This window comes from Hyperolius riggenbachi, chromosome 6 (assembly GCF_040937935.1).
Source record: "Hyperolius riggenbachi isolate aHypRig1 chromosome 6, aHypRig1.pri, whole genome shotgun sequence".
NCBI lineage: Eukaryota > Metazoa > Chordata > Amphibia > Anura > Hyperoliidae > Hyperolius > Hyperolius riggenbachi.
Genome location: NC_090651.1, coordinates 42467166 through 42479201, shown reverse-complemented (window position 1 = coordinate 42479201; position 12036 = coordinate 42467166).

Sequence of the window (12036 nt, the reverse complement as noted above, 5' to 3'; positions counted from 1 at the left end):
TGTACCCATAGGGATATATTAGCAGCAGCGCTTTGTTGATCGCCGTCAATCAGCAAAGCACTGCCGAAGTGGCAAGTGTGAACCAGCACCACTAATCGCTGCAGTGTCAAATGTGCACAGTTCACTCGCTCAGCACAGTTACTGCCAGATACTTGATAAGTGGCCATAGTGTTCCCTCCTGACTTTCCAATAGCATCTGCCAATTCCCTCAGCAAACCTGGACTAAACTCTCCTCACTTGATCTCATCTCTTCCATGTTCTGTACGTAAATAACATTTGTTTACTAACACCATGACATGTACCTTTGCCATCCAGGGCTGCAGAATGTCTCTGTGTCATGGGGGGAGTCATCTCCCCTTTTGCACATCGTGGAATTAGTTCTATCAAGGCTGGTGCACACCAAGAGCGCTTCTGAGCGCATTTAAAAACGCTAGCCCTTTAAAAAGTGCTTGGCTAATGTATTTGAATGGGATAGATCACACCAGAGCAATGTGATTTTTTTCGCAGTCCTGCAGCATTTCTGTTGATTTCCGAGGTGATTCAGCCTCAAAGTGAAGCTTAAGCCTGCTAAAAAAAATGAGATGAACTCACCTGGGGAATCAGAATCAGAATCAGAATCATTTATTTCGCCAAGCATGAGCAACCATGCCCGGAATTATTTTTGGCACATACATATAGCTCAGGAAGAAAACAGAGAAGAGTGCATAGCAGCAGGGATAGATTACATTACATTTGCATCCAATTTGCGTCAGAAAAATTACATACATCACAGATCATTTGTGGCCTTGAGCTGACCAGAAAAATTACATACATCACAGTTCATTTGTGGCCTTGGGCTGACCAGCGGTTAGCCTTGTTGGCCTTGTGAGGTTGTTGCTTCAGTTGACCGAACGGGAGTGTCGCAGCCCGCCCCCCGCTTGTTGGTCTTGCACAGATGGGAGTATGTGGAGTGAGTTCAAGTGGCTGACAGCCGATGGGAAGAAGGAGTTCCTATGTCTCGCAGTCTTTGTGGGGATGGCCCGAAGTCTTCGGCCCAGGGGGAGCACACTGAAGTAACAGTGGCCTGGGTGCGAGGGATCACTGGCAATCCTCAATGCCCTGGATTTCAGTCTCTTGTTGTGCAGTAGTTCAAGTGAGTGGAGGGGGCACCCGATGATCCTCTCCGCCGACCTGATGACCCTCTGTAGTTTGAGCTTGTCACTGGCGGTGGCGCCAGCATACCAGACCAGGATGGAAGAGCAGAGGATTGACTCGATGGTGGCGGAGTAGAAGCTGGTCAGAATCTCTTGGGTCATGCCAACCTTCCTCAGCTGCCGTAGGAAATAAAGTCTCTGCTGTGCTTTCCGTTGGATGACAGTGATATTGGACTTCCAACTGAGGTCGTTGGAGATAGTAGTGCCCAGAAGGCGGGCGCAGGGCACTCTGGCCACCTCGGTGCCGTCAATATAGGGGCTTCCCTCAGCCCCCTGCAGCCGATCTGTGCCCTCGCAGCTCCGGTCCGATGCCTCTGGACCCGCCGGCGACGACTTCCGGTTTCGCCGTCACCGGCCGACAGGCATGGGAACGCGAGTGATTGTTCGCGTTCCCAGCCTGTCGGCCCCTATGCTGCTATTGCGGCCAGTAGGTCACAATAGCAGCATAGGGGGCGATATACAGGCTGGGAACGCGAACAATCACTCGCGTTCCCATGCCTGTCGGCCGGTGACGGCGAAACTGGAAGTCGTCGCCGCCGGGTTCAGAGGCATCGGACCGGAGCTGCGAGGGCACCGATCGGCTGCAGGGGGCTGAGGGAAGCCCCAGGTGAGTTCATCTCATTTTTTTTTAGCAGGCTTAAGGTTCACTTCAATGTTAAGTGTAGGAAAGTGGAAAATCGCTCTGAAAAGCGCTAGATCAGAGCGATTTCCGAAGCGTTTTTGTTACAAAACCAGTACACTAGCAGCTGTACTGTACATAAAAAAGAAAAATGCGGTACGAAAACGATCCGCTCCAAAAATCGCCAGGTATAAATAGAAAATAGCTAGGCACATGCCTAGAATCACCTTGAAAAATCACTTCAAAAAGTGCACTGGTCCTCAGATACTCTTTTTTTCCCATGACTTTAGAGGAGGTTTTAGCATTCAAAACATTGCTAAAGAATAGAGATATATGTAAACCTCTTTTTTTCTATGTTGCCCATTTTTTTTTCTTTTTACCTGGTGCCTTTACCTAACTGCAGGAACTGTGCAGTGCCAATGGGATTCTGAAAGGTGTTTATTTTTTCTAGCCATGGTAACAAGCTTATCTCAGCGTGCAAATAACAGAATGCTTCCTATCTCGGATACAATAAGAACATTATGGCCAGATGGTAATTGAATCTGCCCCCTCCCCCCTTTTGTCTAGGTGATGTTAGCTGTGGGAGGGACAGTAACCTGTGGTAGTAGGGAGGGAAAAATAAAACTGCCCTGGGTGGAAAAAAATAAGAAAAGGACAAAAGTGATGCTGCCCACTTTTGGCGATGAAAACCAGCAGAAATATTATTTTCCTTTTTTCATATCGCATTTCTCTTAACCACTTAAAGAAAATCTGTGACGAAAAACGTCCCCTGGGGGTACTCACCTCGGGTGGGGGAAGCCTCTGGATCCTTTTGAGGCTTCCCCCGTCCTCCTCGGTCCCACGGTGGCGGCGAAAATCCTCCTGGAGCGGTAACGATGTAAATATTTACCTCAGTGGTTCCAGCGCAGGCGCAGTATCTGCTCTTCCCACGGAGATAGGCGGAAATAGCCGATCTCTGTCGGGCCGCTCTACTGTGCAGGGGCAAGTCTCCTGCGCAGTAGAGCGGACCCGACGGAAATCGACTGTTTCCGCCTATCTCCGTCAGCAGAGCCGAAAAAGCGCCCCCGCTGGAGCCAGGAAAGGTAAATATTGAACAGGCTGCCGGATTTGTCGCACCAGCTTTGAAGGGCTAGACCCCTGTGGGACAGAGGAGGACGGGGAAGCCTCATTAGGATCCTGAGGCTTCCCCCTCCCGAGGTGAGTACCCCAAGGGGACGTTTTTCTTGTTACAGTGTCTCTTTAAGGACCACGAGCTTAAACCCCCATAGCCACCAGGCCATTTTTTACAAATTAGGCCACTGCAGCTTTAGGGGCGCGCTGCAGGGCTGCACCACTCAGCACAGAAGTGATTCCCCCCCCCCCCCCTTTTCTGCCCACCAACTGAGTTTTCTGTTGGTGGGTTGTGATTGCTCCCAGGGTGTTTGTTTATTTTATAATAAATATTTTTTTTTTTAAATAAATGCTTTTTTTTTTTTAATGAATTATTTCCCCAGCCCTCCCTCCCCCCGCAAGCCAATCAGCGCAATTGGCTGTCAGCCTATGACAGCGGATCGCTTCCTTGCCCCATGTCACGCCCCAGTACAGCCCTGCCGTAGACCGCAGCGCTGTACAGTGTAAATAGATGGCGCTGCTGGGAGACTGATGACGTCATTCAAGCGGAGATGGGCGTGCATCGGCACACACGGTCTTGTGCAAATCCCCGCCCAGGACTTTATGTCGATCAGCGTTAGGTGTTCCTGGCGCTGCTGCCGCGATCACGCCCATTGTCGTGATGCGGTCGTAAAGAAGTTAAATCTTACAGTGAACACTAAAACATCAGGAGAGGTAGCTAAATAAGTAATTTCTTATTGGATGATATTTTTTTATCAGTTAATATGGAGTTTCTTACATAATGAATACAATTGCTTATTTTTTTTTACAATATTTATTTGTAAATGATTTAGTCAGTGTTTGCCCATTGTAAAATCTTTCCTCTCCCTGATTTACACTCTGACCATGTCCCAACGATCGATAATTTCCAGCACGTCCGATCAGCTTCTGATCGAGAAAGGAATCAATTCTGTGCAGTACTGATTTGGAAATCGATCTGGATCAGAAGCTGATCGAACATGCTGGAAATTATTGATTAACCACTTGAGGACCACAGTCTTTCTACCCCTTAAGGACCAGGCACTTTTTTTCCATTCAGACCACTGCAGCTTTCACGGTTTATTGCTCGCTCATACAACCTGCCACCTAAATGAATTTTGGCTCCTTTTCTTGTCACTAATAAAGCTTTCTTTTGGTGCTATTTGATTGCTCCTGCGATTTTTACTTTTTATTATATTCATCAAAAAAGACATGAATTTTGGCAAAAAAATTATTTTTTTAACTTTCTGTGCTGACATTTTTCAAATAAAGTAAAATTTCTGTATACATGCAGCGCGAAAAATGTGGACAAACATGTTTTTGATAAAAAAAACCCATTCAGTGTATATTTATTGGTTTGGGTAAAAGTTATAGCGTTTACAAACTATGGTGCAAAAAGTGAATTTTCCCATTTTCAAGCATCTATCACTTTTCTGACCCCCTGTCATGTTTCATGAGGGGCTAGAATTCCAGGATAGTATAAATACCCCCCAAATGACCCCATTTTGGAAAGAAGACATCCCAAAGTATTCACTGAGAGGCATAGTGAGTTCATAGAAGATATTATTTTTTGTCACAAGTAAGCGGAAAATGACACTTTGTGACAAAAAAAAAAAAAAAAAAAGTTTCCATTTCTGCTAACTTGCGACAAAAAAAATGAAATCTGCCACGGACTCACCATGCCCCTCTCTGAATACCTTGAAGTGTCTACTTTCCAAAATGGGGTCATTTGTGGGGTGTGTTTACTGTCCTGACATTTTGGGGGGTGCTAAATTGTAAGCACCCCTGTAAAGCCTAAAGGTGCTCATTGGACTTTGGACCCCTTAGCGCAGTTAGGCTGCAAAAAAGTGCCACACATGTGGTATTGCCATACTCAGTAGAAGTACTATAATGTGTTTTGGGGTGTATTTTTACACATACCCATGCTGGGTGGGAGAAATATCTCTGTAAATGACAATGTTTTCATTTTTTTTACACACAATTGTCCATTTACAGAGTTATTCCTCCCACCCAGCATGGGTATGTGTAAAAATACACCACAAAACACATTATACTACTTCTCCTGAGTACGGCGATACCACATGTGTGGCACTTTTTTGCACCCTAACTGCGCTAAAGGGCCCAAAGTCCAATGAGTACCTTTAGGATTTCACAGGTCATTTTGCGACATTTGGTTTCAAGACTACTCCTCATGGTTTAGGGCCCCTAAAATGCCAGGGCAGTATAGGAACCCCACAAATGACCCCATTTTAGACAGAAGACACCCCAAGGTATTCCGTTAGGAGTATGGTGAGTTCATAGAAGATTTTATTTTTTGTCACAAGTTAGCGGAACATGACACTTTTGAAAAAAAACAATTAAAATCAATTTCCGCTAACTTGTGACAAAAAAATAAAAACTTCTATGAACTCACCATACTCCTAACGGAATACCTTTGGGTGTCTTCTTTCTAAAATGGGGTCATTTGTGGGGTTCCTATACTGCCCTGGCATTTTAGGGGCCCTAAACCATGAGGAGTAGTCTGGAAATCAAATTCCGCAAAATGACCTGTGAAATCCTAAAGGTACTCATTGGACTTTGGGCCCTTTAGCGCAGTTAGGGTGCAAAAAAGTGCCACACATGTGGTATCGCCGTACTCGGGAGAAGTAGTACAATGTGTTTTGGGGTGTATTTTTACACATACCCATGCTGGGCGGGAGAAATAACTCTGTAAATGGACAATTGTGTGTAAAAAAATCAAAAGATTGTCATTTACAGAGGTATTTCTCCCACCCAGCATGGGTATGTGTAAAAATACACCCCAAAACACATTATACTACTTCTCCCGAGTACGGCAATACCACATGTGTGGCACTTTTTTGCACCCTAACTGCGCTAAAGGGCCCAAAGTCCAATGAGTACCTTTAGGATTTTACAGGTCATTTTTGTTTCAAGACTACTCCTCACGGTTTAGGGCCCCTAAAATGCCAGGGCAGTATAGGAACCCCACTAATGACCCCATTTTACAAAGTAGACACCCCAAGGTATTCCGTTAGGAGTATGGTGAGTTCATAGAAGATTTTATTTTTTGCCACAAGTTAGCGGAAATTGATTTGAATTGTTTTTCTTCACAAAGTGTCATATTCCGCTAACTTGTGACAAAAAAAAAAATCTTCTATGAACTCACCATACTCCTAACGGAATACCTTTGGGTGTCTCCTTTCTAGAATGGGGTCATTTGTGGGGTTCCTATACTGCCCTGGCATTTTAGGGGCCCTAAACCGTGAGGAGTAGTCTTGAAACCAAATGTCGCAAAATGACCTGTGAAATCCTAAAGGTACTCATTGGACTTTGGGCCCCTTAGCGCACTTAGGGTGTAAAAAAGTGCCACACATGTGGTACCGCAGTACTCAGGAGAAGTAGTATAATGTGTTTTGTGGTGTATTTTTACACATACCCATGCTGGGTGGTAGAAATATCTCTGTACATGACAATTGTTTGATTTTTTTTACACACAATTGTCCATTTACAGAGAGATTTCTCCCACCCAGCATGGGTATGTGTAAAAATACACCCCAAAACACATTATACTACTTCTCCTGAGTACGGCGATACCACATGTGTGACACTTTTTTTGCAGCCTAGGTGCGCTAAGGGGCCCAACGTCCTATTCACAGGTCATTTTGAGGCATTTGTTTTCTAGACTACTCCTCACGGTTTAGGGCCCCTAAAATGCCAGGGCAGTATAGGAACCCCACAAGTGACCCCATTTTAGAAAGAAGACACCCTAAGGTATTCCGTTAGGTGTATGGCGAGGTCATAGAAGATTTTATTTTTAGTCACAAGTTAGTGAAAAATGACACTTTGTGAAAAAAACCCAATAAAAATCAATTTCCGCTAACTTTTGACAAAAAATAAAATCTTCTATGAACTCGTCATACACCTAACAGAATACCTTGGGGTGTCTTTTTTCTAAAATGGGGTCACTTGTGGGGTTCCTATACCGCCCTGGCATTTTACGGGCCCAAAACCGTGAGTAGTCTGGAAACCAAATGTCTCAAAATGACTGATCAGGGGTATAAGCATCTGCAAATTTTGATGACAGGTGGTCTATGAGGGGCCGAATTTTGTGGAACCGGTCATAAGCAGGGTGGCCTTTTAGATGACCGGTTGTATTGGGCCTGATCTGATGGATAGGAGTGCTAGGGGGTGACAGGAGGTGATTGATGGGTGTCTCAGGGGGTGATTAGTGGGGGGAATAGATGCAAGTAATGCAATGGCGAGGTGATCAGGGCTGGGGTCTGAGGGTGTGGGCGGGTGATTGGGTGCCCTAGGGGCAGATGGGGGTCTAATCTGATGGGTAGCAGTGACAGGGGGTGATTGATGGGTAATTAGTGGGTGTTTAGAGGAGAGAACAGATGCAATGCACTTGGGAGGTGATCTGACTGCGGGTCTGCAGGCGATCGGATGGTGTGGGTGGGTGATCAGATTGCCCGCAAGGGGCAGGTTAGGGACTGATTGATGGGTGGCAGTGACAGGGGGTGATTGATGGGTGGCAGTGACAGGGGGTGACAGGGGGTGATTGATGGGTGATAGGTGATTGGCAGGTGATTGACAGGTGATCAGTGGGTTATTACAGGGAAGAACAGATGTAATTAATGCACTGGTGAATTGATAAGGGGGGGTCAGAGGGCAATCTGAGCGTGTTGGCGGGTGATTGGGTGCCCGCAAGGGGCAGATTAGGGTCTGATCTGATAGGTAAAAGTGACAGGTGGTGATAGGGGGTGATTGATGGGTAATTAGTGGGTGTTTAGAGGAGAGAATAGATGTAAACAATGGATTTGGGAGGTGATCTGATGTCGGATCTGCGGGCGATCTATTGGTGTGGGTGGGTGATCAGATTGCCTGCAAGGGGCAGGTTAGGGGCTGATTGATGGGTGGCAGTGACAGGAGGTGACAGGGGGTGATTGATGGGTGATAGGTGATTGGCAGGTGATTGACAGGTGATCAGTGGGTTATTACAGGGAAGAACAGATGTAATTAATGCACTGGCGAATTGATAAGGGGGGGTCAGAGGGCAATCTGAGCGTGTGGGCGGGTGATTGGGTGCCCGCAAGGGGCAGATTAGGGTCTGATCTGATAGGTAACAGTGACAGGTGGTGATAGGGGGTGATTGATGGGTAATTAGTGGGTGTTTAGAGGAGAGAATAGATGTAAACAATGATTTTGGGAGGTGATCTGATGTCGGATCTGCGGGCGATCTATTGGTGTGGGTGGGTGATCAGATTGCCCGCAAGGGGCAGGTTAGGGGCTGATTGATGGGTGGCAGTGACAGGGGGTGATTGATGGGTGATAGGTGATTGGCAGGTGATTGACAGGTGATCAGTGGGTTATTACAGGAAAGAACAGATGTAATTAATGCACTGGCGAATTGATAAGGGGGGGGGGGTGTCTGAGGGCAATCTGAGCGTGTGGGCGGGTGATTGGGTGCCCGCAAGGGGCAGATTAGGGTCTGATCTGATAGGTAACAGTGACAGGTGGTGATAGGGGGTGATTGATGGGTAATTAGTGGGTGTTTAGAGGAGAGAATAGATGTAAACAATGGATTTGGGAGGTGATCTGATGTCGGATCTGCGGGCGATCTATTGGTGTGGGTGGGTGATCAGATTGCCCGCAAGGGGCAGGTTAGGGGCTGATTGATGGGTGGCAGTGACAGGGGGTGATTGATGGGTGATAGGTGATTGGCAGGTGATTGACAGGTGATCAGTGGGTTATTACAGGGAAGAACAGATGTAATTAATGCACTGGCGAATTGATAAGGGGGGGTCAGAGGGCAATCTGAGCGTGTTGGCGGGTGATTGGGTGCCCGCAAGGGGCAGATTAGGGTCTGATCTGATAGGTAAAAGTGACAGGTGGTGATAGGGGGTGATTGATGGGTAATTAGTGGGTGTTTAGAGGAGAGAATAGATGTAAACAATGGATTTGGGAGGTGATCTGATGTCGGATCTGCGGGCGATCTATTGGTGTGGGTGGGTGATCAGATTGCCTGCAAGGGGCAGGTTAGGGGCTGATTGATGGGTGGCAGTGACAGGAGGTGACAGGGGGTGATTGATGGGTGATAGGTGATTGGCAGGTGATTGACAGGTGATCAGTGGGTTATTACAGGGAAGAACAGATGTAATTAATGCACTGGCGAATTGATAAGGGGGGGTCAGAGGGCAATCTGAGCGTGTGGGCGGGTGATTGGGTGCCCGCAAGGGGCAGATTAGGGTCTGATCTGATAGGTAACAGTGACAGGTGGTGATAGGGGGTGATTGATGGGTAATTAGTGGGTGTTTAGAGGAGAGAATAGATGTAAACAATGGATTTGGGAGGTGATCTGATGTCGGATCTGCGGGCGATCTATTGGTGTGGGTGGGTGATCAGATTGCCCGCAAGGGGCAGGTTAGGGGCTGATTGATGGGTGGCAGTGACAGGGGGTGATTGATGGGTGATAGGTGATTGGCAGGTGATTGACAGGTGATCAGTGGGTTATTACAGGAAAGAACAGATGTAATTAATGCACTGGCGAATTGATAAGGGGGGGGGGGGGTGTCTGAGGGCAATCTGAGCGTGTGGGCGGGTGATTGGGTGCCCGCAAGGGGCAGATTAGGGTCTGATCTGATAGGTAACAGTGACAGGTGGTGATAGGGGGTGATTGATGGGTAATTAGTGGGTGTTTAGAGGAGAGAATAGATGTAAACAATGGATTTGGGAGGTGATCTGATGTCGGATCTGCGGGCGATCTATTGGTGTGGGTGGGTGATCAGATTGCCCGCAAGGGGCAGGTTAGGGGCTGATTGATGGGTGGCAGTGACAGGGGGTGATTGATGGGTGATAGGTGATTGGCAGGTGATTGACAGGTGATCAGTGGGTTATTACAGGGAAGAACAGATGTAATTAATGCACTGGCGAATTGATAAGGGGGGGGGGGGGTGTCTGAGGGCAATCTGAGCGTGTGGGCGGGTGATTGGGTGCCCGCAAGGGGCAGATTAGGGTCTGATCTGATAGGTAACAGTGACAGGTGGTGATAGGGGGTGATTGATGGGTAATTAGTGGGTGTTTAGAGGAGAGAATAGATGTAAACAATGGATTTGGGAGGTGATCTGATGTCGGATCTGCGGGCGATCTATTGGTGTGGGTGGGTGATCAGATTGCCCGCAAGGGGCAGGTTAGGGGCTGATTGATGGGTGGCAGTGACAGGGGGTAATTGATGGGTGATAGGTGATTGGCAGGTGATTGACAGGTGATCAGTGGGTTATTACAGGGAAGAACAGATGTAATTAATGCACTGGCGAATTGATAAGGGGGGGTCAGAGGGCAATCTGAGCGTGTTGGCGGGTGATTGGGTGCCCGCAAGGGGCAGATTAGGGTCTGATCTGATAGGTAAAAGTGACAGGTGGTGATGGGGTGATTGATGGGTGATTGATGGGTAATTAGTGGGTGTTTAGAGGAGAGAATTGATGTAAACAATGGATTTGGGAGGTGATCTGATGTCGGATCTGCGGGCGATCTATTGGTGTGGGTGGGTGATCAGATTGCCCGCAAGGGGCAGGTTAGGGGCTGATTGTTGGGTGGCAGTGACAGGGGGTGATTGATGGGTGATTGATGGATGATTGATGGGTGATTGACAGGTGATTGACAGGTTATCAGGGGGGATGGATGCATACAGTACACAGGGGGGGGGGGGTCTGGGGGGGGTCCTGGGGAGAATCTGAGGGGTGGGGGGGTGATCAGGAGGGGGCAGGGGGCAGGGGGGGGGGATAAAAAAAAAATAGCGTTGACAGATAGTGACAGGGAGTGATTGATGGGTTATTAGGGGGGTGATTGGGTGCAAACAGGGGTCTGGGGGGTGGGCAGGGGGGGGTCTGAGGGGTGCTGTGGGCGATCAGTGGGCGGGGGGGGCAGATCAGTGTGTTTGGTTGCAGACTAGGGTGGCTGCAGCCTGCCCTGGTGGTCCCTCGGACACTGGGACCACCAGGGCAGGAGGCAGCCTGTATAATACACTTTGTATACATTACAAAGTGTATTATACACTTTGTAGCGGCGATCGCGGGGTTAACATCCCGCCGGCGCTTCCGTATGGCCGGCGGGATGTTACGGCGGGTGGGCGGAGCCAGTTGCCGGGGGAAGCGCGCGTCATCAATGACGCGATCGCTCCCCCGGCGTAGCAAAAGGACGCACCGCCTTAAGGCGTATTGCGGTCCTTAGGGGATCCACTTTGCCGCCGCCCATGGGCTGTGGGCGGTCGGCAAGTGGTTAATGTGAAATATCATGTTTATCTGATGGGAAAATTGCATGGTGTGTACCAGACATAAAAGTAATATAGTGACAAAAAAAAATAGAGCCTTCCCTGTGTTCTCTTGCTCCCCTCATTCCGGAATTGTCATCCTCATTATGCGTATTCGAACAAACACATCCGTGAGCCCTTTGAAAGCATAATAAGCACTTAGTGCTTCCTGAAGGTGGACGACCTCGTACTGCACGTGTGTGAGCACACTCAAGCGTGCACAGTCTCAGTACGGAGCCTCCCGTCTTCGGAAGCTCTTGGGGACATGAGTGCCTCTGAAGCTCCGTACTGTGCATGCGTGAGCGCGCACGCATGTGCAGTATGGAGCTGCCCGTTTTTGGTAGCACTCGGGTTCCCGAAGACTTCCAAAGCCTGCTGCAGCAGCGAAGAGTAGTATTCGACCTCTCAGTCGGATACTGTTACTGAAGTTGACATCACTGGAACGAGGGGAATGTGAGATGAACTGGAAGGCTCTATATGACCCAGAGCCTTCCCCCTCCTTAGGTAAGTACAGTAAAACCTTGGATTGAGAGTAACTTGGTTTAAAGGGAAGGTCCAGGAAGACTAAAAATAAAAAAAATCACTTACCTGCATAGGCAAACGCCCAGAATCCCCCCTCAGACCAAGGCCAGTGCAGTGTCTAGGGACAGGCACAAGTTGAGACACCAGAATATCTGCAGGCATCCTGTACCTCACAGCACCGCCCCCTTTCTTTCCCTGCTACAGTTGACTTTGGATGTAGCAGCAGCATGTGGACAGAGCATGGAGCAGCAGTGTGTGTACAGAGC